This window comes from Protopterus annectens, chromosome 3.part0, assembly GCF_019279795.1.
Source record: "Protopterus annectens isolate FY-2018-M chromosome 3.part0, PAN1.0, whole genome shotgun sequence".
Taxonomy (NCBI): domain Eukaryota; kingdom Metazoa; phylum Chordata; order Ceratodontiformes; family Protopteridae; genus Protopterus; species Protopterus annectens.
This window is the reverse complement of record NC_056731.1, coordinates 14,827,421-14,853,459: the sequence shown is the minus strand read 5'-3', so window position 1 is coordinate 14,853,459 and position 26,039 is coordinate 14,827,421. Positions and strand designations below refer to the sequence as shown.

Genomic DNA, 26,039 nt, shown 5'->3' with positions numbered 1-26,039 from the left:
ACTAAGACTCTAAAATAATATCAAGAATGTGAACCAGACAAGTGATCGGCTAAATGTTGCCCACATCAGCCTTTGGACTGACAGTGCAATGGTTAGTGTTAATGTTGGACAACAAACTCTCACATTAGCTATTAACGTGTTTTGCAAGCACTGCATATTTTCATAACTACCAAAACTATGCATTGTTAGTTATCGGACCCACGTGCCCATTTGATGATAACGGTGTATAAATCCGTAGAAAATTATTTATCTGTCTCTCCACAAACTACATCTGCATTGTCGCCGCCCCCCCCCCCCCCCCAACCTGCCCCACTTCTCACACAAGCATCACCCCAAAGTCGAAGTACTTTTATCTACGACAGTACTTCAGGTATCATTTGCACTTATAGTCCTTGTAAGTTGTTGCTACTTCCGTAAACTGAGAGGAAACGCTTATCTCATAAACGAGAAGTAAAGACAAGAGACGCCCTACTCCTTGTGAACGACAAACTTAAAGCTGCCTTAGGCTGAACTGCTGAAGCGAGGGACACTGCTGTGAAACATACTACCCCACTCTGGTCAGTTGTAAAGCGACACAGATCACAGGTAAGACATTTTACTTTCCTGTGATTTAGGTAACGTCATTTAGGAGATGTGACAATTCTGGAGATATGTTGCTTAGAGTTTGAAAGTACAGAACTGAGTCTGAAGATGTAACCTCAAATTCCCCACTTCGTCCACTACAGTTTAACGTATATTACACACCCAATTATTTTCCGGGGTCGCTCCCCGTTTGTGAATGAACCTTAAAACCGCCGTGCAAAAGAGAAGATGCTAAAAAGAAAGTTAGCATGGGGCAGGGTTTTTGTTCCAAGTCCATGAGTAGGGTGGAGAGGGGTGGAGTGAAGGTGCTGCTGTGATAAAACGGTGTCTTTGACTGGGTGTGCACACAGTACATGCTTTGTTTTACTGCTGGTTGCATTGACAAGTATGTACTTATTTCTTCTGGTTTCCTGCTGTCGTTTAAGACAGCTGCTTAAGACCGTTATGTAAAAACAGGCTACGAAAAACAGAGTTCACAACTAGAGGGCTTCTGAAAACACGTTTTAAACTGTATGCTGCTGTTTCTTCTTCGTCTTCTTTTTGTGTCCTAATTTAGAACTTCTCAGTGAAATACAACAGTATATTTTATTAATTGTAAATGCTTCAGCTCTTCTACATCTCAATTTTCCGTATTTTCGCAGAATGTCCTGATTTGTACCTCATATGCTTTGGGTTTTCCTAATAAAATGTTTTGCTTTTCTGGCACTCGGTGAGGGCTGAAGTCCCGAAATAATGACATACCTTTGAATTTAAGACTTCATATCCTTCAAGAAAATGCATGCCAACACAAACCCTGTCATTCTAGTAACTTTCTAAATTTATAAGAGCAGTGTTTAAAAATCTGTCCCTGTTTTTTTATCATGCCCGTCCCCCACCATTATTTTAGTTTTTTTTAATCCAGATTTGAGGTTTTGAGGTATATGTAACAGTCTTACAAATATACTGTTGTTCAGCAAAAACAGAAAATATGTTGATGTAGCTCGTCAAGTTCTGGCGCCTGATAGCATTAGCGTTAGGGGGTCTAGCAGCATCTTTCCCTTTTTTTTTAAAGAAATATATTTTTTATTTTGTTATCAGTGATTAACTACACGATGGGGGACAACAATTAAGACTGTCGTAATCAAATGATGTTACATAAGAAGTTGAACAATAAACTGAAAGCAAAGTTTAATACGAACAGGAGTTTCATTAGGAAAATAATGATCATACAGTGCGAATTGCATGCCGACTAACATACATTTTTAAAACCTGATTATGTTTTCAATATCCATATAAACGAAAATAACTAGTTCTAATCAACAGATAGTATAATTAGAAAAATGCCCTGATTATTTGAAATAGCGACAGGCTCATCCTTGCATGCAAATATGTAGGACTCGTAGCCCCCGATTGTCCAGATTTTTGCAGAATGACCAGATTTTTGTCTCATATTTTTGTACTTTGCCTCATAAAATGTGTTATTTTCCGGCAAATCACTGAGGAATTAATAATATTGACATGTTTGACTTTCAGAGTTCATAACTTTTATAAATACCTGCTAGTGTAAATCCTGTTATTCTTGCGATTCTCTAAGCTTGTAAGAGTACTATTTAAAATCTGTCCCTATTTTTGGGCCTTTGTTCCGCCCCACCATTTAAGCTTTGTCCAGATTTCATGAGCTAAGAGTTTGGGAGGTATGGAGTATGATAGGACATTTGTAATCAACAATGAAATCTATGTACTAAAATCCTCATACTAAACAATTTAATTCTCTACCCTGTGATGTATTGTAACAAGTTATCACTTTGGACACACTTATCTTCTTTGCTTGCTCACCTGTATCATTTTGCTTTTAAGTGGGACATTTCAAGCCTTGGGTTGGACAAAATGCTGCTTTTTCAAAAATATTTGCACTCCTCCTCTTATGTATTGTGTGGCTGTACTTATAGTTGTAATATACGTTTAAAATAATTAATGATGAGTAGATTGAGCATGGGTTAACGACAGTAGCATCCCTGTGTGCCTTCATTCCTGGGGATTACAGCATTGGCTAGCAGGATAAATACCATATGTGGAACAGAAATGGAATAGCATTATCAATGGTACCTGTATTGAAACTGGTCATGGTTTTATTTTCCTTCTTTATCAGTATCTGATGCCTAACTTGACTGCATTGTACAACACGGTAATTACTGATGTTTGCAATGTAGAGCTATCATTGCAAAACTGTTGGTGAGGAGGGTGTGTGTGTGTGTTATTTCCTAATATAAATCCTTACAGGAAGAAGACATCAGATAATTTGTGTGTGTTTGTGTGCATATGTGTGCTTGCAAATGTTTTACTGAACATAGCAGCAGTAGTAGTAATAGCACTAGTAATACAAGTCATCTGAAGGTGAAATAGAGAAATAAATAATTTTCAAGCGACTTACATTTTTATAAACACCAAGACTTAGACTGGAAGTGGGTTGATTTCCACAGTAACAGAGTTAAAAATGTACATTTCCAACAGCCTGAAATATCATTTACTGCCCTGTTCAGAGTAAAATTCCTATCTAGTCAGCCTACAAAATACTGCAGTCATAGGTTCATAGGTTCATAGGTAGGTACTAGGCTATCGGCCCTAGGGCCCATACAAGCCTAGCCAAAAAATGTACCCTATAAAGTCGCCCAACATGGGGCTCGAACCCACGACCCTGAGATTAAGAGTATCATGCTCTACCAACTGAGATAGCTGGGCTATCTTCTTTTAAATGTGTAATGTTATTAGTCAACTGCAACATGCATGTGGTCTTCTTAAGAATAAAATAAATGGTAACTAAGCCTTGTAACTTCATGTACTGTTTAAAATAAGTAAACATTAAGACAACAATTTGGTTTTATTATACAGGTGTTTTACTTCTTTGTAAGTGCTGACTTAACTGCATGCAGTATCAGATACGGTACATATGTACTAGCTGGTTTGACTGGAGATCCTTTTGTTTTATAGCCTATTTGACTATAATGGGCCATGATGTGAACTGTAGAAAAGCCTTAACCAGCTATAGAAAACAGATGTCCATCAGATGTTCCTGATAGGGGAGGGAGAGAGTGTGTTTTCTATTAATCTCATTAAAGTGGAGTGAAATAAATTCTTGTGGTCCTTAGGAAAGTTAGCCTGAGTGTTTTGTTGATTTAATTGCTGGACAGTGGGAAGGGGTTGTAATCTGTCCTGTGAAGTTCTTTAGCTCTTTCCAGAAGCAGTCAGGGTACTTCGAGAGAAGTTTGCTTTTGTCTTGGATGTAATGTTTTGGTAGTATTAGTTAACTTTGTTGATTTTCTAAGTGTTAGGAATTCTTGGTGTATTGTGTTGTTAATGGGATCCTCTTCTATGTTTTCCATGTAACATGTTTGCTTAATGCCTTTTTCTGTTGTTTTTATTTTGTTTTTGTTTAATGCCCTTGTTGAGCCAGGGGCCTGTCTAAGCTCTGAGCCTTATTCTGATAGTGGAGAAGAGGGTTTCTTGTAACTGACAAAAGGTAACGATGAGAAGAGCTATGCCAAGTGTAAGGCCATGCAGGCTGTAGTAAATAAATTCTTACAAGTAGAACTTTATTATGAAGAAAGCATCCTTCTGTAATTATTTTGGGCGATTTTTTTTTTTTTGTCTTGAAACACCGTGAGGAAGTGATAGGGCTATGCTCACTAATGATGTTAGGATGTTTTGTCTATATTGATACATCTATGCTTTATGCTAATCATTAAATAGTCTAATGGAGTGTGGTTTCCAGAGAGTAAGTTGGGTCTGGTGGGATGATTCGAGGCTTTGAGATTGTAGCATTTCACGTAATTTGCTAGAGTCAAGACCTATCTTACTGATATTAAAATCTTAGTATGATGCAGTTTCTAAGGAATCCCTGGGGAAAATAATAAGTATGGAGGTGGGATGTATACTGACGCAATAGAGATATTCAGAATGCCTCCTAATATAAAGTGCCAAAGTATCCAATTAGGGCTTTTGTCATCCAGTGGAGCTGCCTTTGTTGTTTCTGTAAGTTGTTTGCATACTTTGTTTACTGATTTTTCTAATTGCACCCATGCTGCTTACTCTACCTATCCTGTTATTATATAGTAAGTTGTAATTGTCTTGATTGCATGTTGAGGGGGCAAAAGTTATCTTTGGTCCATGTTTCTAATAAGGTGGCACTGTGTCTTTGTTCCACAAGGAGCCAGGCTACAGGTAACGTCCACTTGTTATTGCTACTGCATGGGTTAACCTGGCCAATTTTTAGTAATTTCTGATTTATATTGGTTTGTAAAGTTAAACAAAAATTGGTCATTTAGTGTATGCAGGTGGTTATTAGCAATTGTTGGACGAGGTTGGTTATTAGCAATTGTTGGACCAGAGTTTAATTAAATGTCCTAGGAGTGGATTATTTTTGTGAATTAGATAGTCCAATTTGGAAAGGAGGTCTTTGAATTTGCTTATAGGAGTTACCTTCTGGATATTTAAGAAGTGTTTATATGTTTAAGTAAGATGGAAAGAGACAAATAGTGTTGAACTTGGGCAGGACATTTTGTTATAATTAGTAATGACAGTTTTAGTGCAGTTAATAAGGTAAATATGGAGACCGAGTAGTGAAATAAGGGACTAATGGGAGTTATGTGGAAAGCAAGAGGTTGAGGAAGTATTATGACCTGAGGCTAGGGAGCTTGGTGTTACATCAAGTTTGCATCCAGGAAAGATAGGGGTTAGTTTGTGGAATAATGTAATCATGCCAGAAAGTGCTAAATGTAGTTGGATAGGTTCAAAGAAGATATTGTACAGGGATTGCTTTGAAAAAGGGTGCAAAGTTTGAGGCTGACATTGTCAGTATTATCATTTTCATGCTGAAAGTCTGTGTTTTTTTGCGGATCACAGCTAGGATAAAAAATCACTGAGCATGTCTACTGTATGCAGGTTTGTTTTTTGTCTTCTTTTTATTACTCCTAGCGGGCATATTCTTGTCTTTCCAGATATTTTATTTATTTCAGAAAGTGACTTCTAGTAGATTTTGAAACTGTGAGTTTCCTTTACTGCTACATTGCATTTTTTGTTAAGAGGCAGTTGGTTTGGAAATATTTTTTTTTTTCATTGGTGGTGTGACACTATTTCAGTGCTTCTGTCCTTTTCGACATTAGCTAGCACAACTAGCTCTATCTTTGAGGAGTGGATCTCATCCTGACGTCATGTACATGGACTGCAACAGAGTCTCTTTAAAGAAGAAAGCTGCAGCAACATTATTTGGATACCTAAATGTATCATACTGTTCTGATTCATGAGAGTTCATTCTTTGTTTAATTGCTGGGCTGCTTTGCGTCAGACTCCCAATTGTTTTGACTGCTTGAGAAACTGAAAGTAGGGGAGTAGACTCTCACGGCATCAGCTGTGGTATCGTATACCACTGTACTAGGTGCTGCATTAGTTAGTGTTCAGTCAGTGCTCTTTGATTCCTTTAGCTTTATTTGTCTTGGCCAATGTAGTGGTGAGCTGAGTGAATGTTTTTTTGTCACTGTCCATCAAGGTTAAATTTTTGTTCAAATACCTGTTTACATCTCCAAAACTGTTTTTTTTTTGAGTCATTGCAGAGCCAGTCCAGTGATTTTACAATTACTTTGCTTAATTACTTTTGTTCACCTACATCTGTCAGAATGAAAGAGCAAAATTTACTGATGATTCCAAGTTGAAGTCCTATGGTAACTAACAAACTGAATGTAATGAAGGTGCAGAATTATCTAGATGCATTGGTTGATTGGCCAGTGTTTAACAGAATAAACTTTAATACAAAGTATTACAATATACTACACTTTGGTAATACCAATAAACACTATCAATACTCTGCTGATAATTTAAATTTTGCTTACCTCTGAACATGTAAATGATTTAATCATTATACTGGATAGATCTTTGAAATAGAGGACAATTTAAACACTGTGATAAGTGACTAGGTTATCAAGGACATTCTTGGAAAAATTTCCATAAGGTGCAATGAGATTATGTGTACCCTTTTCAAAACTGTAATAAGACAAGATAGAGAATATGGAGCGACATGTATTTATGGAGTTCATGAAATAAGAAAACAAGAGGAACCAAAAATTCTATACAAAAATAATAGTTTTCCCAGTTCAAGACTTATTCAATAAGATTGCATTGTTTCATTTTATATGCAATTAAGCATTGATTGTTACATGAAAACATGATTATTGTTTTCAGATATGTAAAAGATAACCAGCACTTCCAATGTAATTTTTTTTTTTTATTAATCCATAATCCATCCATGAACTGCCACATAGCCAGCAATCTACTTGACACCGAATGCTTGATAAGCGACCTTGGGACCCAGGTGGACAGTAGTTTCTCCTTTGATAGTCACATCGCCACAGTAGTCAGGAAATCCTTCTACGTGGCACACCTCATCATAAAAGGTGGTTCTCAACGCCCCTTTTGGAAGGTACCTCACAAGACATCTGCAGCAACTGGAAAGGCCACAGAAGTACCTCACAAAGAGGATTACTGGCCTCAAGCAAATGCCCTACACTGACTGCCTCAAAAAACTCCAGCTTTACTCCGTAGCATATCACCTACTCTGAGGTGATCTCAAGCTATGTCAAACCCAGAGCTGTTGGACATGCTACACCTAAAGAAATCCCAATCCTTCCGAGCTACACACACTAGGGACCTAAACCTTGTCACCACAATAAACGGGACATGCTGGAGGGATAGATTCCTGTCCAAGAGACTTCCCATACTCTGGAACAGGCTACCCATCTATGTCAAGCAAAGTTCTTCATTAGCACTCTTCAAGAAAAATCTTGATGAGTGGATGGGAAATAGGAAATACACCCCGGGGATCACTTCTGTGTCTTTGCTCGACAGTGGCGCAGGAAAATAACTTTCTTGGGTGGTGTAAGCCAGGGAACCTTGTTGGCTAGGCTTATGTAGGCCCTTGGGCCGATAGCCTAGTACCTACCTATACTCCTCTCGAAACAATAACTCAGAGGCTCAGCACTGAAATACCAATTTTAAGAGAAATTATTTTAACATCAGAATTGCTAGGTTATGGAATCTCTAAATGTTTGCATGTCATACAGCAGGATATAATAAATAATTTCCAGCCTCTGCTTGATAACCAAACAGATGACTAAGTCTGTCATCCAGGTATCAGTTTGGATTAAGATGTTATGATTATCTTTTTGGGCTTTGAATCTGCTCAGACAAATAACATTGTAACATTGTACTACTGATTTGGGCTCAAATCAGTTCTGCCACCTTCTAAGCAAAATCCTTGAAAATTAGTTTGCACACAACTTTTAAAGCTGTAGTCAACAGTACATGCCCCTGTCCCAAAACCAGTATGGATTCCGGACAGAAAGCTCCACAGTAGCCATCTGGTCTTCATTTGATGATATCCTCATTGGTATGGATATATAGTCGGTCTGTCTGGGTCTGCCTTCATAGACCTTACTGGGGCATTTCACATGGTCATCTACTGTACAGTTTTTTTTTTTCCTTTAGGTGGTAAGAGCATGACAACATACATGCTCAGGCACTTTTTTCCAATAGGAGCTACAAAGTAAAGGGTGGGTTGTCCTTCTCAAAAGTCATCTGTTTAGATAAGGTATGCTCCAATAATCGGTTCTGTTTTTTCTCTTATTCTGTGTATCTTTAAATGTTCCTTCAACCTTGGTTATATTCCAGTAATTCTAACTTCAGATAAATCAGAAGTCTCTTCACCAGTAATAAAAAAACTCTTCTTAAAAACGACATTGCCATTCTGTCAACTTGTGCCCATTTTGTAGTTAATCAGGGGCACTATTTCTGCCCCCTTCTCCCAGCACCAGCACCAATCTAATTATTTTATTTTTCATATGTTTATAGAAGAGATAAGACTCGCCACTGCTCACTAAAACAGCTAGCAAAAACTGACAAGTGCAAAGGCTTCAAAGATGCATGCCTCCCTAATGCATCTTCCCTTAGATTTCCTAGTATATAGTAATACATTCTTCCTCCATTATGTAGTACTTCAAAGGACAGCATAAAATTAAATTGCTGTTCCAAATTTTTTATATTTTTTTTATATTTGAAGAGGACATATATGGTATTGTGATTTATCAAGAGACATCATCTGCTTAATGTGGTTAATTTTGCATTTGTTCTTTAACAACATATGATGTGAAACTGCTTTCTCAGCTGTTTTTTGTATTTTCTGTGTACTTAGTATATAACTGTAACCTTTATTATTAATTATTTGTATTATTAATTATTTTATCTTTTTATATTTTCTTCATATTTAAAGGTGTGTGTAACAAACTGTTTTCACTTTATTATACATTTTATGAGTATGTAATCCACGGCAGGATCTGCAGCCTAGCCAAGAATTTAGTCCATGTTCCAACAAGTCAGCACCCTATGCCACTGTCCAGTAGGTACACAGGTGGAATCCCAGGGGTGTATTTTCTGTTCCCTTTCTGTTCCCCATCCATTTATCCAGGTTGCGCTTAAAAAGGGTTAATGAGGTACTCTGCTTGATGTGGGGAGGGAGTCTATTCCACAAAAGGGAAAGTCTCTGGGACACAAATCTGTTCTTCCAACAAGTCCCACTGCTGTTAAAGATCAGGTTGAGGTTGTGTATGCGGGTTATTCGAGTGGAGCTCGACTTGCAGATATGTAGCAGTCCCATCAAGGAGGGGGTCTGAGATTGTTTTGTATGCCAGACAGAAGTCATCTCTGAGGAGGCTGTAGGAGACTTAAGAGGGACGGCCTTTAGCCTATCTGTGTAGGGGTATATGTTTGAGGCCCTGGATTATCTTGGTGAGGAACCTCTGTGGTCTCTCTCCAGTTGCTGCATGTGCTTTGTGAGGTACATGCCGAAAGGGGTATTATAATCAATAATGGGTCTTATAAGGAAAGAATACAAGGATGTTATAACCACCTTGTCCCTGGATGAGATGCCCTTACTAATGAGGTGGGCCATGTAGAAAGCTTTCCATACGATGAAGGTAATATGGTGGTCAAAAGTAATTTTGCTATCAACCTGGGTGCCCAGGTCCTTCAAGACTGATTGCGTGCTTGGTGCCTTATTATCAATGTGATAATTTGTGGGGATGCCACTCTCCCCTAGGGGATGCTGATGTATTATTTGGCATTCAGTTTGAGGCCATGTTTCTGGCACCAGTCATTTTGTTTGGGTGAGACCCTCTTGGAGGATGTCCACATCACAAGGGGAATTAATGACAGCACCCAGCTTGCAGTCATCTGGAAACATGGTCAGCCATAGCCCACTGTTTTTTGCCTGCACCTCAGAAAAGTATATCCCAAACAGAGGCCCCAAGACCGATCCCTGTGGTACGCTTCTTGTTACGAGTCTACTGCTTGAGGTGGCTTAACATATGGATTGATGCCTAGTTGAGAGAGTTTATCTATTATACCTGAGTGGGGAATATTATTGAAAGCTTTGTCCAGGTCAAGGTATGTGGTGTACACCAGCTTTCCCTCATCCATGGCTTTGGTGACTGTCTCAAAGAAGTTGACTAGATTTAACAGGCATGACCTCCCCTCGACAAAACCAAACTGTGAAAATCAATGTATCACATTTTAAAATAAAATAAATAAACAAATGCTGTGAATGTCATAATGTCAGGGGAAGCAGGCTTTAGCAAAATTTCAGTAATAGCTAGTATATGGTGCAGGAGATAAAATTTCTTGCTTAGTCTTCACACATGGTTTTTGGTTGTCCCACTTAAGGCCAGTAGTTGAGTGATGGTGTTTGTAGATGGTCAGTGGTTAAGGTGTGTGCTATAGCATAGAAGTAATATTGGTTGGGTTGCTTTGCTTTACCTTGTAGTTGGAATTGTGCTATATCTCAGTAGAGACCCCTGTGTGTAATTCACTTTATTGTGTGTCCTCCATTTTATGGGTAGTGAATGATTTTCCCAGCTGTAAGCACCAACCCAGGAGGCACAGATTTTAATTTATATGCAGATGTGTTTGGAGTGTGCAGATTTAGAGCCAGAGGGGCTGATGGTAGAATAAGAGGAGTGTATTTCACCAAGTATACAGATTAAGATAGTTTTCTGGAATGTTTCCTTTGTTCTGCTTTGCCCATGAGTAGGGAGTTAGTTTGAAAGTTGTTGTTTCAGTCTCTGTGACCACAGAGGATCTGTATTAGAACATCGAACATTCAAAATGTCGAGTGTTCTAATATCGAACTCTACCAATCGAAAATACTAAACATTGAACATTCAGAACAGCAAATTTTTTCCTAGGGAAATAAATTGCTGTTTCAAAACACATACACACAACACAAGCACATCAAACAACCTACACTAAACTATACACATACCACTAACTATCCACTTACCTTGACCCAAACCCTAACCCTAAGGTCCGTCACTATCGCACATTCGCCTCACCCGCGCCCTAACCCACCTAACCTGCCCTAACCCTGATGTCCACACAATCGCACACATACCTAACCCGCACCCTAACCCTAACTAACCTAATCCGTACTCAATCACACACTTACCTGAACCCTACCCGTAACTTTCCACCAGAGCGCTCTAAATACCGAAGCAACAGAAACGGGCAACCAAATTCTTTCCCTAGGAAAACATTTGGTTTTCTTTTTCTTCGATATTTTCAACGTTTGCTGAAAATGGGACGATATTAGAACAATCGATATTTTAAATGTTCTGTGTTTTAATATAGACCCGACCACAGAATGGGGTGAAGGGAGGGTTGGTGGTTAGAATACAATGTTCAGGCATGTAGTCAATGGAAATACATAAAAAGAAAGCAGCACCCCAGAGCAGAGAATGGTTGTTTCTTTGGTAGAAGATCCCCTGGGAAAGCACTGCAGCTCACCCTAGACATGGAGTGCTTACAGTTTTCTTGCCTATTGGAAAGAGACAACAGAGGTGAGCTCAGAGGAGATCCTTAAGAATGTATCTCAGTCTGAGGAGCACTGGAGTAACAGCTTATTTAGTATTACTGGAAGACAGACGGACAGATGTGGTGTAGGTCAGTCCAGAATTGGAGTTAAAGAAAATGAAGCAAAACAAATATAGTAGTAGATAATGATAGATGTTCCAGAGAGTGACACACCTTTAACCATTTGTGTACTGCTTTATGGCATTCAACATCCACATTCCACAGGGAGGGTGCTCTAACTATTCTGTATAACACCTTACAGGTGCAACATATAACACTGTACAGTGAATACTTGTTACACATACAACATATGTTTCTTCACACAACTTAACACCAGTGATAACTTGATTTTGATTTGAGTGCTGGCCGCATTGTAGTTTTTGCTCTCATAGTCCCTGCAAACAGGTCGGTGTAACTTTTCCGGTATCTTCACAGAACTATACCCCCAGTGGAAATATTTCTGGAATACGTAATTTAAGAAAGGGTTCTATAGTGTTCTTTACTTAGATCACAGCAAGATCACCTGCCATGATTATACTATATGCCTGAGGTCTGCTGTTTCCAAACTGACAGCTATCCTGGACATTTGGAACATGACTGTGCATCAAGGCATATAATGCAATATACACGTGGTCAGAATGTAGATATGTTATATTTTGGTCATGAGCAGGGGCAATGATTTTTCATATCTCTGGGAAAATACAAGAAAATAATGAAGTATGACTGTATGAGTAGTGGTAAAACATGGAATTTTCATGGAATTTGACAGTTTAAACCAGAGAACTCATTCGGGCGGCTGCAGTGGTGCAGTGGTTAGCATTGCCGCCTCACAGCAAGAGGTTCTCCAGTTCGATCCTTGGCTGGAGTGCCTTCTGTGTGGAGTCTGCATGTCCTCCCCGTGGTCGCGTGGGTTTCCTCTGGGTGCTCCGGTTTCCTCCCACATCCCAAAAACATGCTGTAGGTGGTTTGGACACTCTAAATTGGCCCTAGGTGTGTGTGTGTGTGTGTGTGTGTGTGTGCCTTCTGTGGAAGGTTGGGCGCCGGGCTGGCAACTTGACACTGTAAAACTCCACTGTCAATCATGAGCGGACAGGTGATCCGCTGTGGTGACCCCTAACAGGGAAAAAGCTGAAAGAAGAAGAAGAAACCAGAGAACTCCTTCACCACACCCTGTGTTTCTTGTCATATCCACTAATTACAGTACTATCAGCTGGCTTTGTTCTGTATCTGTTCTGTTTTTATTTTGCATGTATGCGTAGATGCACTAAAAGGTATAATGAAATCATAACAATGAGTAGATGTTACACTTAAACATGGATACAGTTCCTGGATTTTACCTCATGAAACGGAATTTCATTGTTTTAAGAACCATAAGTCAATGTCATGACAGCCTTAATGGCCTGTGTAGTTCAGAGACGTGGGTAAATGCAGGTCTACCTGCAGCACTGCAGTGGTATATTTATAATGCACATATGTTCTTTAAAGAAAAAATGTCTTGCCCTCATTAAGTAATGCTGCTATATAGGTTAAACTTGTTACTTCCTCCATCTCTTTGCACTGATATGAATCAGCAGAGATGCTGGCAAGATGTACTGGACATTTACGTGTCTATGAATGCCTCAGCACACACTTGGTTCACCCTTAAGTTGCAGTCTCTGCCATTGACAGCAGTTTCATTTTCATTTTATTTTTTATTATGTCTACGAGGAAAAAAAATACTTTGAGCAGTTATTGGATGTCTTGCCGTGTTTGAGGTTTTGTTCGAGTCCTTGAAGCTATTTTTTTTCTTTAAAATTGCTTACTTTACAAGTTTGTATTAATAGTTGCATGCTGGAACTTCTTTGTTGTCTTGTTAACCGTTAGTAATTTGTTTTTACCTCATGGAAATTTAGAATTTATTCCAGCTTTCAGTTATACTGTAAGCACTGTGTAATGGTTTAAGGTGTAAAGTCCTAAGTCTTGCTTTTAGAATTTTGGCCAAAGTGGAGCATCCTTAGAGTTAATTATTCTAAGTAGGCAGGTATAGGGAATGCAGCCCCCAGTATGAAGGTGCAGGAGACCTCTCTTCCCTAGAAACATGCTGTGAAATCTAATATTTGCCATTTTGTTGTTGGATGCATTTTCTGGCCAATATGGTAGATTGGCTGGATTGAATTTGATCCAATAATCAAATGCTGTGAATAAATATACATTTGTAAGCTGTTGAACATAACTGTTGTAAAGCATTGACCTAATTCTACAATATCAGCTGTTTGGATTAATATATTTATTTATTTATTCATTCTTATTTTCAATTTCCTGATCAGGATAATCTTATTCAGGACCACTTGGGAGATGGAGCTTTTCCTGGTATTCAGTAGGTTTAATTCTGAGAAAATAGTCCTGGAGGAGGTACTACCCCATAGCAGGAAGTGTGTGTGTGTGTGTGTGTGTGTGTGTGCGCGCGCGCGCACACACCTATATATATTATATGCATACACATAAGCATGTGAGGCATTTGGAGTAATGCCAGTTGAGTTTTATTTCCTTTGGATATGTGAGTAAACATAATCCCCCTGCAAAATTCCAGTTGGACACAGGGAAGATGTACTGACTCCATACAGAAGGCATCCTAGTCAAAAACTGAACTGGAAAACCAGGTGCTATGAGGTACCAGTGCAAATTATTGCACCCACTGTGCCACACCTAAGTTATACATAGTTACTGTGTTGTTGACCTTCTGAGTAACAGAAATCTTAAGTGGTACCATGGTACATACACTGTAAAGCCCAAATGTTAGGACCTGATCATATAGCACATGATTGGGTTTATCTGATAACATTAATAGTGTGAGCAAAAGTATGGAACTGCTTGCTGGGACAATAAACTTGCCTGCCTATGTCATATAACAGGAGTGTTTAATATGACTTGTGTTAATTAACAGTTTTGTCCATTTACAAACTAATGAGATACTTCAACAAAGAGTGAATGAGTGGTCACTTTTGAAAATTTGTAGAGGTACAAGGCACTCTGATCGGACATATCAGTTGATTGAATTTCCATGAACACGTAGCACTTTAAAAATTAAAAAAAGCCTCAGTTAGTAGTACAAGTGGTAAAATGCATACTTAGTCAGGAAGAAATATGTAAGTTTAATGATCAGTCATTTAATAATCCACATTTATCTGAAATTTCTGAAGATATGCAGTCCTGTGGGGAAAGTCTCTACCTCAGTGTTTAATGGCTTCAGACATGCGTGATAAAGGCCTAGGGAATGAGGGGGCACAGTACCGTATATATGAAGGGGATGACCTCTCCACTCTGGGGCAGTAAGGAGCCTGAATTCCTTTCAGGAGTGTCACCAATAGATACAAGTACTCTCAAAGATTAAAATATTCTGTAAAGGGCCAGCCACTATGAAAAGTTTAAATATAGTTAATAATAGTAAAATAACATCAAAATACTAAATATTTATTTACAGTTTACATTTTCAGTCCTAGGAAATATTAAAATAACACAGATTGATTCACACAGGTACAGAAAAATGGTACTTAACTAAGCTCACTATATTTTCCTGACTGATCTAAGGAAATATTACATGGTTACTTACAAAAGCAAGGCAAGATGAAGTCCGTGAGAGATCTTTCTTTGTCTGGTTGCAAAAACAGAGTGCTCTGAGACTTTGGTCTCACCTAGTATTAAACATTATTTTTAGTGATGGATTACAGAATGATATCACATACATCTGGCCATCTGACTTGGTTCCCATGCCTCCCCCCTTGGCTGGAAGCTGTCAGGATTTAGCACATATGTGTCAATAATACAAAGACATAGAGCTTGCTAAGATCTGTTGCTGCTTCTAGAAGTCATAAACCAATTTCAGACTTCCACCTTTCCAGAGCAGCAATTAGTTCACTGCTAAAGACAATACAAAGGGCTACCTAATGCTTGTTTTCCCAGACATTTTGTCTATGGCTGCAATCAGAACTGTAGGATACAATCTTTATGACCTAAGTTAAGTTTAACATCTTGCTATTTTCCAAAAGTCAGGTGGATTGAAATTTAATCTCTTCTCTTCCAGTATCCTCTATTACAATATATACATTTCAGCAGTTACAATAATGCCTGTACATTTCTTCACCTGTCCAGCAGGACAGACTGTAACACAAGCAACTTTACAGATACATTTTTAATACAAGCATCTGTACAAATCAGTTTGATATTCAAATAATATATAATTGTTTACTAAATTACAGCCAGCTGTGCTGGCATATGTTACACAGCCACTGCCCTACTTCTCCTGGCACAGCTGGCAATACCTCATTTAATCACACCCTGATGATGAAATAGGTTCTGAAATTGCAAGCCCAGGCTTCCATTTAAAGTGTATTTGGATACTAAGGAAGTAAGTTAAGGGCAAGTGTTTGGTTTGTGTAATAGTTTTTGTATACTTTTTAGCTGATTCAGTGTAAGAAGGTTATGGAGTTCTAGCCAGCTGATGTTTCTCAGTTGTGTAGTGGTGGGATAAGTTAGAGGTGTTGGGGGCAAATTTGGTGACTTTGTTACAGGTGATGTTTCGTTTATGGAGAAGATTCTTGAGAATGTCTATTAGAATAGATGAGGAGCATGGTAAACGGGGAAGAAGCAGTGCTTTGGCTGTATTGAGCTTTGCAGTCTTAGTTAAGTTAGGAGACTTATCAGTTGTGGAAGCAATTTAGCAATATGTTTATCAAAAGACCATGTATGCACAAAAATAATTTCTAGAAATTTGACATAGATGACTTGGTCAATGGTGGTGTTATTCTTTGAGATGACTGAGATTTCACCTATGCAAAATATTGAAGCTTTGTTTTGTTTGCATTTAGTAGTAATTGTGGGTTTTTGAGCCATTCTTGTTAGGTTGAAGTTATTTTGGATAGTGAGCTGTAGTTTGTTTAGTGAGTCTACAGAACAAATTATTATGAAGTCATCAGCATATTGTATTCCTGATGCAGTAGAGTGAGTGAGTAAGGGATAGATCCCTGTAGGGCCCCTGTTGTAATGGGAAGAACATCTGAGAGTTTTTGTAATCAACAGAAGACAGAAAATTCTTAAACCAAGTTAGAATGTTAGAACTTAAGGTCTACTTCAGCAAGACGATGGAGAAGTGTGTGTGAAACCATTTCAAAAGGTTTAGATAAGTCTAAAAATATGGCTGTGATATAGAGTGCACTGTTTTTACTTGGTTAACTGTTTAAGAAGGATAATAGGGTGGTTACTGTACTGCACCTGGACAAAAGCCATGTTGAGTGGGAGACAAAATATTGTTTGAAGTGAGATCGAATAATAGTTTTTGTATTCACTTTTCCAGTGTTTTGGATAAACAAGATTATAATAGCATTGGATTTACAGTTGGAGAAGTTATTATTTGTTCCACCTTTATGAATTGATATTATGTACATCTTTTTCCAGAGAAAAATAATATATTGCTCAGTTATGGATCTGTTAATTAGTATAATAGGATAGGCTATAGCTTCAGAAGCTATTTGAAGGTACTCTGGAAGGAGATCTGGTGCCAACGAAGTAAGCTTAAGTTTTTGAAGCAGTCCTTTTATGGTGGCTAGATGGAGTGGTTGTAAGTTATGCAGTTGGTGGTGTTAGAAGTGTGAAGAGTAGAGATGTCTAAGTTAATGAAGTCCGTGTTGAAGATGGAAGCAATATTGAAATCAGTTTCATTGGGGAGAGGAGTGTATGTGGATTTTCTTCCTGGTTTAAGCAGTTTGTTATACTGGACCAGTATTCTTTATGATTAGTTTGTGTGGTTTAGTAAATGGTTGAAATAGGATTGTTTTTGTTGATTTTAATTGAGCTTTTGATTTGGTTTCCAAGTGTGTTCTAGGCTTGTCTGGATTAAATATTTTGGGAGATGTTCCATTGTTTCCAAGCCTTATCTCTTGAGGTCATTTGATGTTTAATTTCAGAACACATCCAAGCAAATTAAATGGTTTGCACTTTTTTATGCACATGGGAACAATGGAGTCCAGTAAATTAAGGTATAAATTATTAAAATAACTTATGGCATCATCTAAGAGAGTGGTTTTAGGGGTGCCAATTATTTTGACTAGTAGTTTTAATAAAGGTAGCCTTTTATCCAGTTATAAGTGGTTTCTTCTGACTTTTTTTTTTTTTTTTACTGCATATTATGAAATGTAAGATTATGGTCACGGAGTGTGCCAGAATTAGCCATGCTACTTTGTATTTAGTTGTATCAGGCGTTTGATGTTCTTTTCAGAAGTATTTCATCGGCTAATGGCTCTTGTGTGTTTGAATGCATTCTGAAGGCCAATGAAGAAATACTGTTCCATTTGGTTTCAGATGATGCTACTTCATAATACAAAGCTCTAATGTAATAGGTAAACTCATCAGAACTTAGCATTTGCTGCATGGCATTGAGCGTGAACAACCAGTCAGCTGCTGAATGTCTTCCTTATGTTTTGAAGTTTTGCTTACTGGTTTTAATGTGCAGCATCTGACAGACATTGCTACAGATCTTTTTGATATTTTTTCACATTTATTTTGAATTTAGTTCCTAGTGTGCAATACTTTCCTTCCTCCTTTTTTCTTCAAAAAAAAAGAACCCAGATTGACAGCCAAGTTTCCTCTTTTTTTTTGGTACTATGTGATTTTTCTCATAAATGCATGGTCAATTTTATAAAGTTCACTGCCTGCAAATCCCGTTTTCTTCTGGTTGCTGTTGCAACCACTTCTTGTTAACCACATTTTTAAGAACTTCTTTCTATACTGGTCACTCTCTGAACCTGCACTTCTTAGTACTAAAATAGTTTAATGTTGGTTAACCAAGTGTTTGCTGCCCTTACTCCGGATGAATGAAAGACCGTATTAGTAACCCATGGCTTACATGTGGGCAGTGCATTTTTTGACTCATGGTCTCATAACCAGACAAAGTCAAGCAAGGATAAAATAAGCAATGTTCTTCATGCTCACTACTGCAGTAGCATATGGGTAGTATCCTGCCAAGAACACAGCACCTGGATAGCTTGCCAAATTTCTAACTCCCTACCATCTTGCTCACTATGGCTGCTGATAGGCTGTGCCCTTTTTGGAGGGAAGTATATCCGCAATCAGAGTGAGGTAAATCTTTAGAATTTTATGCTGGCTTGAGGAGAGGTATCTCCTGTGGCTCCAGAGGAACAGCAGTCAGTCAAAAGCTTCTTGCCTAACAGATAAGACCCCTTATAGGAACCCCTTCATTTCATAAATATTTTTACTGAGTATTTATGGTGTTATTTCTGATTTACTTTAATATAAAAAAAACAACACTGGCTTTGGCTTCTATCAGAGATTACATGTGCTTTGGCTCTGATAATTGGTCTATTTTTCAATTTTGTGTGAAAAACTGTGATTTATATAAAATATGAAGTGTTTGGGCTGTGCTTTTACTGTTGGAATGTATCTTTTCTCCCTTTACTGTTAACAGAATTAGAATGTTTTCTCATTTCTGAGGTAATGTTCTGTGATATTTATTTTTTTTTATTTAAACAACAAACTTGTTTGCCTAGGTAATACGTGATAATTTAGTAATCCTATATTTATATAAATAAAAACAAAAGATTTTGACATAATTTTAGTTGTAGTCATTATATATCACTTATCTATCCAGTCATTGTCAGTCAAATGTTACATAGCTCGTTCAGATCCTGCCTTCTTTTAAACGTGTTACCTACTCTGTATGTATTGTTTCCACAATTCTCTTTTTTTTGTATGTAATTTGGTCCTACCTTTTTCTAAAGATCTTGATTCCAGTTTTTATCTCTGTTACTGTATTGACTACTTTTAGTAAAGTTGGTTTAGACTTTGATTTCCATTTTCTAGTAATTGCTTTTTTGGCAGCCACCATGATTAAACTCAGCAAGGCCGTAATATGTCTAGGCAATTCCGATTCTGTATCACAGTTCAAACAATCGTTTACTTATTTACAGCAATTTGCTCACCCATTGTCTGTAACAGAGCAGTCTGCAGGGAATCTTGAAAGTTTGGCAACTCATTACACGCCAGAAAATATGTTCCCAATTACCTCTTTCTTCCCCATCACACCTCCAACATTTGCTATATACCTGAGGAAAAATTATTTGAAGTCTACTAGGGGTATAAAAAATATTTATGTAAATGCTTCCAAGCAAAGATTCTAAATCTTCTAGACTTTGTTGCATATTTGGGAGACATACATATATGCCTGCATTGGTTCTTTGTGAATTGCTTATCCAGTCTCCCCAGTCCTTTCTAACCTCCTCGGATTGTTTCATGCAATATTTTGTATGGTGTAATTATTCTCTTTTAACAGCAACTTCTGTTCTAGATTCTACTAAAAATTCTGCCAGTACCGTTTTTTTTTTTTACTTGGGATTCCCCTATTTCTTTCTGTTTGCCTATACTCTGATATTAATCCTTTATTGGGAAAGCAATCTCTAGAATGCAGTCCAAATAAATTGTTGGCATCTTCCCATTCTATTACCTTTCCATCTCTAATTATTATCTCCCAATGTCTGGGTTCTTTTGCCAGTTTTCTACAATAAATTCCAGCCCCCTCTCTCCTGTTTGTATCCCTAATTGTAGTCATCCCTATCAGGAGAATCTCCTTTCTCCATGCCTGTGTTGGCTTAGTTCTTAGAGTACTTTCTGCTTCTTTATGAATATAATATTATGTATAGGTATTGTTATTCTCCTTAAGGATCTGCATCCAAAATCCCAGTCTGTCTTTATTTTTTGAGCCCCCCCCCCCCCCGTTTCATCATCCCTTTCCACTTTTGAATTATAGGTTTCTGCTTGTGCTATGTATAGGAGCCGTAACCTTGTAGCTCTGAAGTACCCCTTCAAATCGAGTAATCTCAAACCACCTTTTTCAGCTGGAAGAATCAGTTTATCCCATTTGACTCTTGCTGTCCTCAATCCCGGATAAAATCCTTCAGCTCTTTATTAATTGCTATTTACATCCTCTCCTCTAATTGATAAAAATATGTCTGACCTGTGTGTAAAATTAAAGGGACTAAAAACATTCAACTGCTTGTATCTTGTTAAACAGAGCTTCCAGTTTCTCAGTTTATGTATGTTTGTTTAGTCCCTTCCCACATATCCTTAGCTGCTACATCGTAATCCTTTCTAATCCATATTTCTAAGTACTTCATTTATCATGTCCCTATAAATGTGGATATTGCTAAACCAATTCGTGTTTGGGTACATAATTTACAGCTATTGCCTTTGTTTTAGCTTCATTAATTCTGTATACCAAAAAGATTTGAAACTGCCTCAAAATGTTCCACAACATTGAAATGTCCTTTTCTGTTTTTATCAGGTATAAAATATCATCTGCAAATAGAGCCAACTTTTCTTGATGACCATACCAATTATATCCTTGAATTTGAGTCTCTTATTTTCTTTGCCAATGGTTCTAAATATAGTGCAAATAACCAAGGGAAAAGACACCACTGCCTAACCAGGCAGTGATCAAAGATGAACCCACCTACTTCAATTTTCGCCTCCGATCCCTCATATATCCTCCTAATCAACCTTATAATGTTATCAGGGAATGCAAATGCTTCCATTGCCCTACTCATAAACTCCCAGCTTACTCTGCCCTTTCTCTGCTGTTCTGTGATATTTCTGACTAAAAGTTTGAGGTCTGGTAACACAATTTTCAGTGTGCTGCTTGTGTTTACTAGTATGGGGAAGGAAAGTGTGCTTGGTGCTTACTAGTGACTACTTATCTTCTCCTATTGTTACTAAGCTTACTGTACTGGTAATTCAGGTTTCTTTTCTAGCTACAGTACGAGTACAATTTGAAGACTGGGTGATTCTCATCAGGAATCCATTGCCCATAAGTTAATTCTGTTCAAGTTTTTTCCTTTGCTGAGACTTTTGCTAGACTCAGAGGTGTTTTTGCTTGAGATCAGACTGTGGCTCCCCCAGAAGAGGGCATATGTTACAATCTATTAGAGGACAAGGTTCCTAATACTGCACCCATTCCTCCTATTTTTCCAGCTCTTTAAGGCTTCCCGACTCACTGGCTGCAGTTCCAAAAAAAAACTGTTAAGGATCTCTCCAGATTATAAATCTTTATTCTCATCTGTCAGCAGCTGACCCAGCTAAAATAATTCCAGCAGCAATAGCTAACAAGAAAACTTTGGCTTCCTCTAACTCGGTCCGTCTGTTAAGGACAGCAAGTGGTTAGATGAACAAGTTGAAACTGGTTGCTACTACGTTAGCCTTTAGGATCTTGAATTATCAGGGTTATATGTAGAAGCGTACATTAAAATCTGCTATAGTTCGGAAGAATGTGCTTCTTCAAGGGAGATCATGTTTGGATCAGATTGTTTGTTTGTTTCTACCATAGCTCAAGTTTCTAAAAGTGCTCTGAGAAGTGTGCATTGTTGTGCTGACAGTGTCTAGAGCTTCTGCTTCTTCTGTGGTGTTGAGCAGATTTGTATAGTTATGAATCCTGAATTTTCTGATAACTTGAAAGTTGAAATTCTTAATTCTCCAATTTGCCCAAATCTGGTATATGGGACTGCAGCTACACACATAGTGAAGTAGTGAGACGGCAGGGGTAAATTGATGCATGGTGTCTGCCTGTAAGATTTTTCAGGTACCCAGGTTCTAGCCTGACAAGACAGCTTCTCGATCCTTTAGAGGCAGAACAAACAGAAATTGTGGCCTAATAACAAGCGGGCCCCAAACAAAAAGTAACTATATATTCCAAAGAGAGTCAAGCTCTAGATAATGAATGAATGACTGTGTTGGAAATCTGATTAGCTTATCCACACCCCCTGCCCCAGTTTCCCTACCTATCTCACACTGACCTTCAACCCTTAGCTTGGCATCATACTGTTTCAGACAGATGGGTGTTGAAGGTAATTCAGAAAGGATTTACTTGGCAGTGGGTGGACTGTCCTTCTCCTTTTAGGGGACTTCCCTCACATCCACCAAACCAGACAGACCTGTTTTCATCAGTGCCACAATTTATTTTAGAAGTAGGATTCACAGAACCAGTACCTGCAAATCACATGGGCAAAGGTTTTTATTCCAGAATATTTTGTTACCAAACACAGAGTAAATGTTGAGACCTGTGTTTACATCTGTCTTTTCTCAACCTTTATGTGGAAAGTCCTAAATTCAAGATGTTGACCCTACAGTCAGAGCTTGCTCTGCTTCCAGACCATTGTCTTATGATAACACTGGATCTCAAAGGTGCTTGCCATTACATACCCAGTGCTCACATTTTCAGGAAGTTTCTAAGGTTTGCTGTACCTGGATCTAATTTCAGTACTCTGCATTACCCATTGGGCTCTCCACTGCAAGTGTTCACAAAGTGTCTACCCCCAATGATGGCACTCTCTCTCTAGATTGCAGAGCATCCACATTTTCCTGATTTAGGTAACTTGCTTATTTCTGCAGTCTTCTCCCAGATGTTTGGAGTCCTTAACAAATGTGCCAAACCTTTTGTCACATCTGGGATTTCACTTGAGCCTAGAAAGGTCTTGTCTCACTCCCTTGCATGAAATTGTCTTCCTGGGGTGTCTGATAGGCTTTTTGCTTGAGTGAATTTCTTCTAAAAAGAAAGGGAATAACTTACCAGCAGATATTTGAGTTTTTTCTCAACTGCTTCAGGCTCCTGCAAGAGAATTTCTCAGGATTCTAGGCCTCATGGCATCCATGATCCTCACAATACCACTAGTCAGACTACACATGAGAAAAATCCAGTGGTACCTAAAACATCTTGGACCTATCATCTACACCCCTTGGACTTTTAGATTTCTGTGCTGGGGTTTGCAAGATGAGAATTGCAGTGGTGTAATGATCAAATGTCTCTCAATGTAGGACTCAGCTTCTCTATTCCAAACACAGTTCAATCTGTCCAGACAGACTTTTCAAGTTATGCTTAGAGTGCAGTTTCCATGGAAGTAAATGTGCCAGGTCTGTGGGACACTTTGAACAGACCAAAGTACATAACCATCAAGGAAATGCTAGCAATGATTTATGCTGTTGAAATTTCTACACCATCTGTGGGCTCTGGGCCCTTTATTGGTGGTTAGACAATTTCAGTGATGTGGCATTTCAGTAAACAAGAGTACAAGGTCATACCCTTTTTGTTGGTCGGCCATGATGGCTTGGGAGTTGGTTCTTCAGCATGCTGCGACTCTTCAGGCCTCCTACATTTCCGTTGGAGCAAACCACTGAATAGATAGCCAGCAGATCCTGGACGATAAGTGTAAACTCAATACAGAAGTGTTCCAGGAGTTATCCAGATGCAAGGGACACCACAAGTAGATCTGTTTGCCTTCTTACAAAAAGACAACTAGAAAAATTCTATTTGAGATATCCTTGCAGCCAGGTAAGGATAATGATGATCTGTCATTCCCTTTGTCAGGAATTTCCACTCCCTTGGTTAGAATTTTCCTGTATGCTTTTCCACCATTTCCAGTGATTTCCAAGGTACTTCTAAAGATTCAGAAAAAATACCAAAAAATCATTGTGGTGATTCCCTTTTGGCCAAACAAAATTGTTTCTCCCTTCTTATGGAATTGGCCGAGGGCAATTACTACAAGCTTCCCCACAGATTGGATCTACTCACACAGCACATTGGAAATTTGATATACCCAACATCAATCAACTACAACTGACAGCCTGGATGATTCAGTTTTGATACCTTTTAAGCACTATTTCATGAGGATATCCACAAGGTACAAAATGGAGCAAGAAAACCTGTTGCTAGAAATTCTTATTTTGGCAAATCCAAAGAGATTTTCTATTTGGTGCCTTGCCAGTTACTGGGGCTTGGAAAGGGAAGTAGCACCTCTGGTTCTCAAATATTTGTGTGAACTTCTTAAGGATGGCTTGTAATATGCTTCCATCAAAGTGAATCTTGCAACCATCTCAGCTTGTCTACCTATGGAGCTCCCTCTTTCTTCTGTGTTCGTAGTCAAACAGTTACTAAAAGGAGTGTAGCACAAGACCCCCTCATTACAAATTCCTCCTCTTTGGGATCTCGGTTTTCCTCTAGAAAAACTGACCTTAACACCCTTTGAACCAAATTCTCAGGTTGACTTAGAGCAGCATGTCAGGTAATGAACTTTATCACCTACAAGTGAGTGTCTGAGATGCTCATCGTATTTCACTGTTGCAGTCCTTGCTTATAGGTTATCCGGCCCCTGGTAGCCCTCAATCGGCCCGAGTACCAAAGGAAAAGGGATATGATGTTGGCTGCCATCAGTTGTATTGAACATCAGTGTCCTTAATACAAAAGGAGGCAACCGACGTCACTTCCTCAGTCTTTGTCGTGGAGCCAGAAGCAGAAGCTTTTTTGCATGAGTGCCAGTCTGCTGTTTAGCTTATTGATTTCTGACTACAAAAGTTGAAGTTAGCTACAGCCAAGTACCCCGTTGGGGATCCTCCCTTTTTTTTTTTTTTTTTTTTTTTTTTTTTTCTTGCTTAACGAATGTCAGAAAAAGGTTAATAATTGTCTTACCTATGGAAAGCAGATTCCCCATAGAGATTTTCATTCTTACTGCATTATTTGCTTAGGCCTTGAACACCAATATTCCTAATTGTTCATAGGTTGGTACTAGGCTATCAGCCCTAGGGCCTATACAAGCCTAGCCATAACAATTCCCTGGCTATTTCTTCCCACATTATTTACTTTCCTGGACCCCTGTCTAGCAGGGCGACTGACGTGATCCCTGGGGTGAATTTCCTTTCTCCCATCCAATCGTCAAGGTTCCTCTTGAAGAGGTCCAAAGAGGCACTCTGCTTGACATGTATGGGCAATCTATTCCAGAGTCTGGGGAGTCTCTGGGTCAGGAACCTATCCCTCCAGCATGTTTTGTTTATTGTGATGACAAGGTTTAGATCCCTGGAGCATGTAGCTCTGAGGGATTGGGATTTCTTTAAGTGTAGCATGTCCAACAGCTCTGGGTTTGACATGGCCTTGTATGTTAAGCAGAGATCGCCTCTGAGTAGACGATATGCGAAAGAGTATAGCTGGAGTTTTTTATGGCGGTCAGCGTAGGGCACCTGCTTTAGGCCTGTGATTCTTTTAGTGAGGTATTTCTGAGGCCTTTCCAGTTGTTGCAGATGTCTTGAGAGGTACATACCAAATGGGGCGTTGTATTCTATAATGGGTCTAATGAGGGATGAGTACAGTGGGACAATGACCTCCTTTTTTCTGGATGAAAAGCCCTTCGTGATGAGGTGTGCCACATAGAAGGATTTCCTGACTGTTGTGGCGATGTGGTTATCGAAGGTGAGACCACTGTCCACCTGTGTCCCTAAGTCTCTTATCACACTTTCTGTGTTTAGTGTACTGCCACCTATATGGTAATTCATGGATACGTTTTTCCCAAAAGGGATAACAATACATTTCTTGGCATTGAGCTTGAGCCCATGGCTCTGGCATCAAGCATCTGTTTCTGTAAGGCCCTTTTGTAGAGTATCCACATCATTTGGGGATTCAATAATGGCTCCCAGTTTGCAGTCATCTGCAAACTTTGTTAGCCAAAGTC

At 38.7% G+C, this 26,039-nt stretch overlaps 1 protein-coding gene and 1 non-coding gene across 3 annotated transcripts in view; one reads left to right on the top strand and one right to left on the bottom strand.

The window, feature by feature from the left end:
- Window positions 1-354: 354 nt before the first annotated feature.
- LOC122796236 (amyloid beta precursor protein binding family B member 1 interacting protein) overlaps window positions 355-26,039 on the top strand; it is a 1,476,726-nt gene continuing 1,451,041 nt past the window's right edge. For both annotated transcript variants that reach the window (XM_044064553.1, XM_044064552.1), the window contains exon 1: window positions 355-585. The gene's annotated coding sequence lies outside the window, so the exon portion shown is untranslated. The remainder of the gene's footprint in view (window positions 586-26,039) is intronic.
- On the bottom strand, window positions 3,228-3,300 carry TRNAK-CUU. Its single transcript has one exon. It is a non-coding gene; the product is annotated as a tRNA-Lys (tRNA).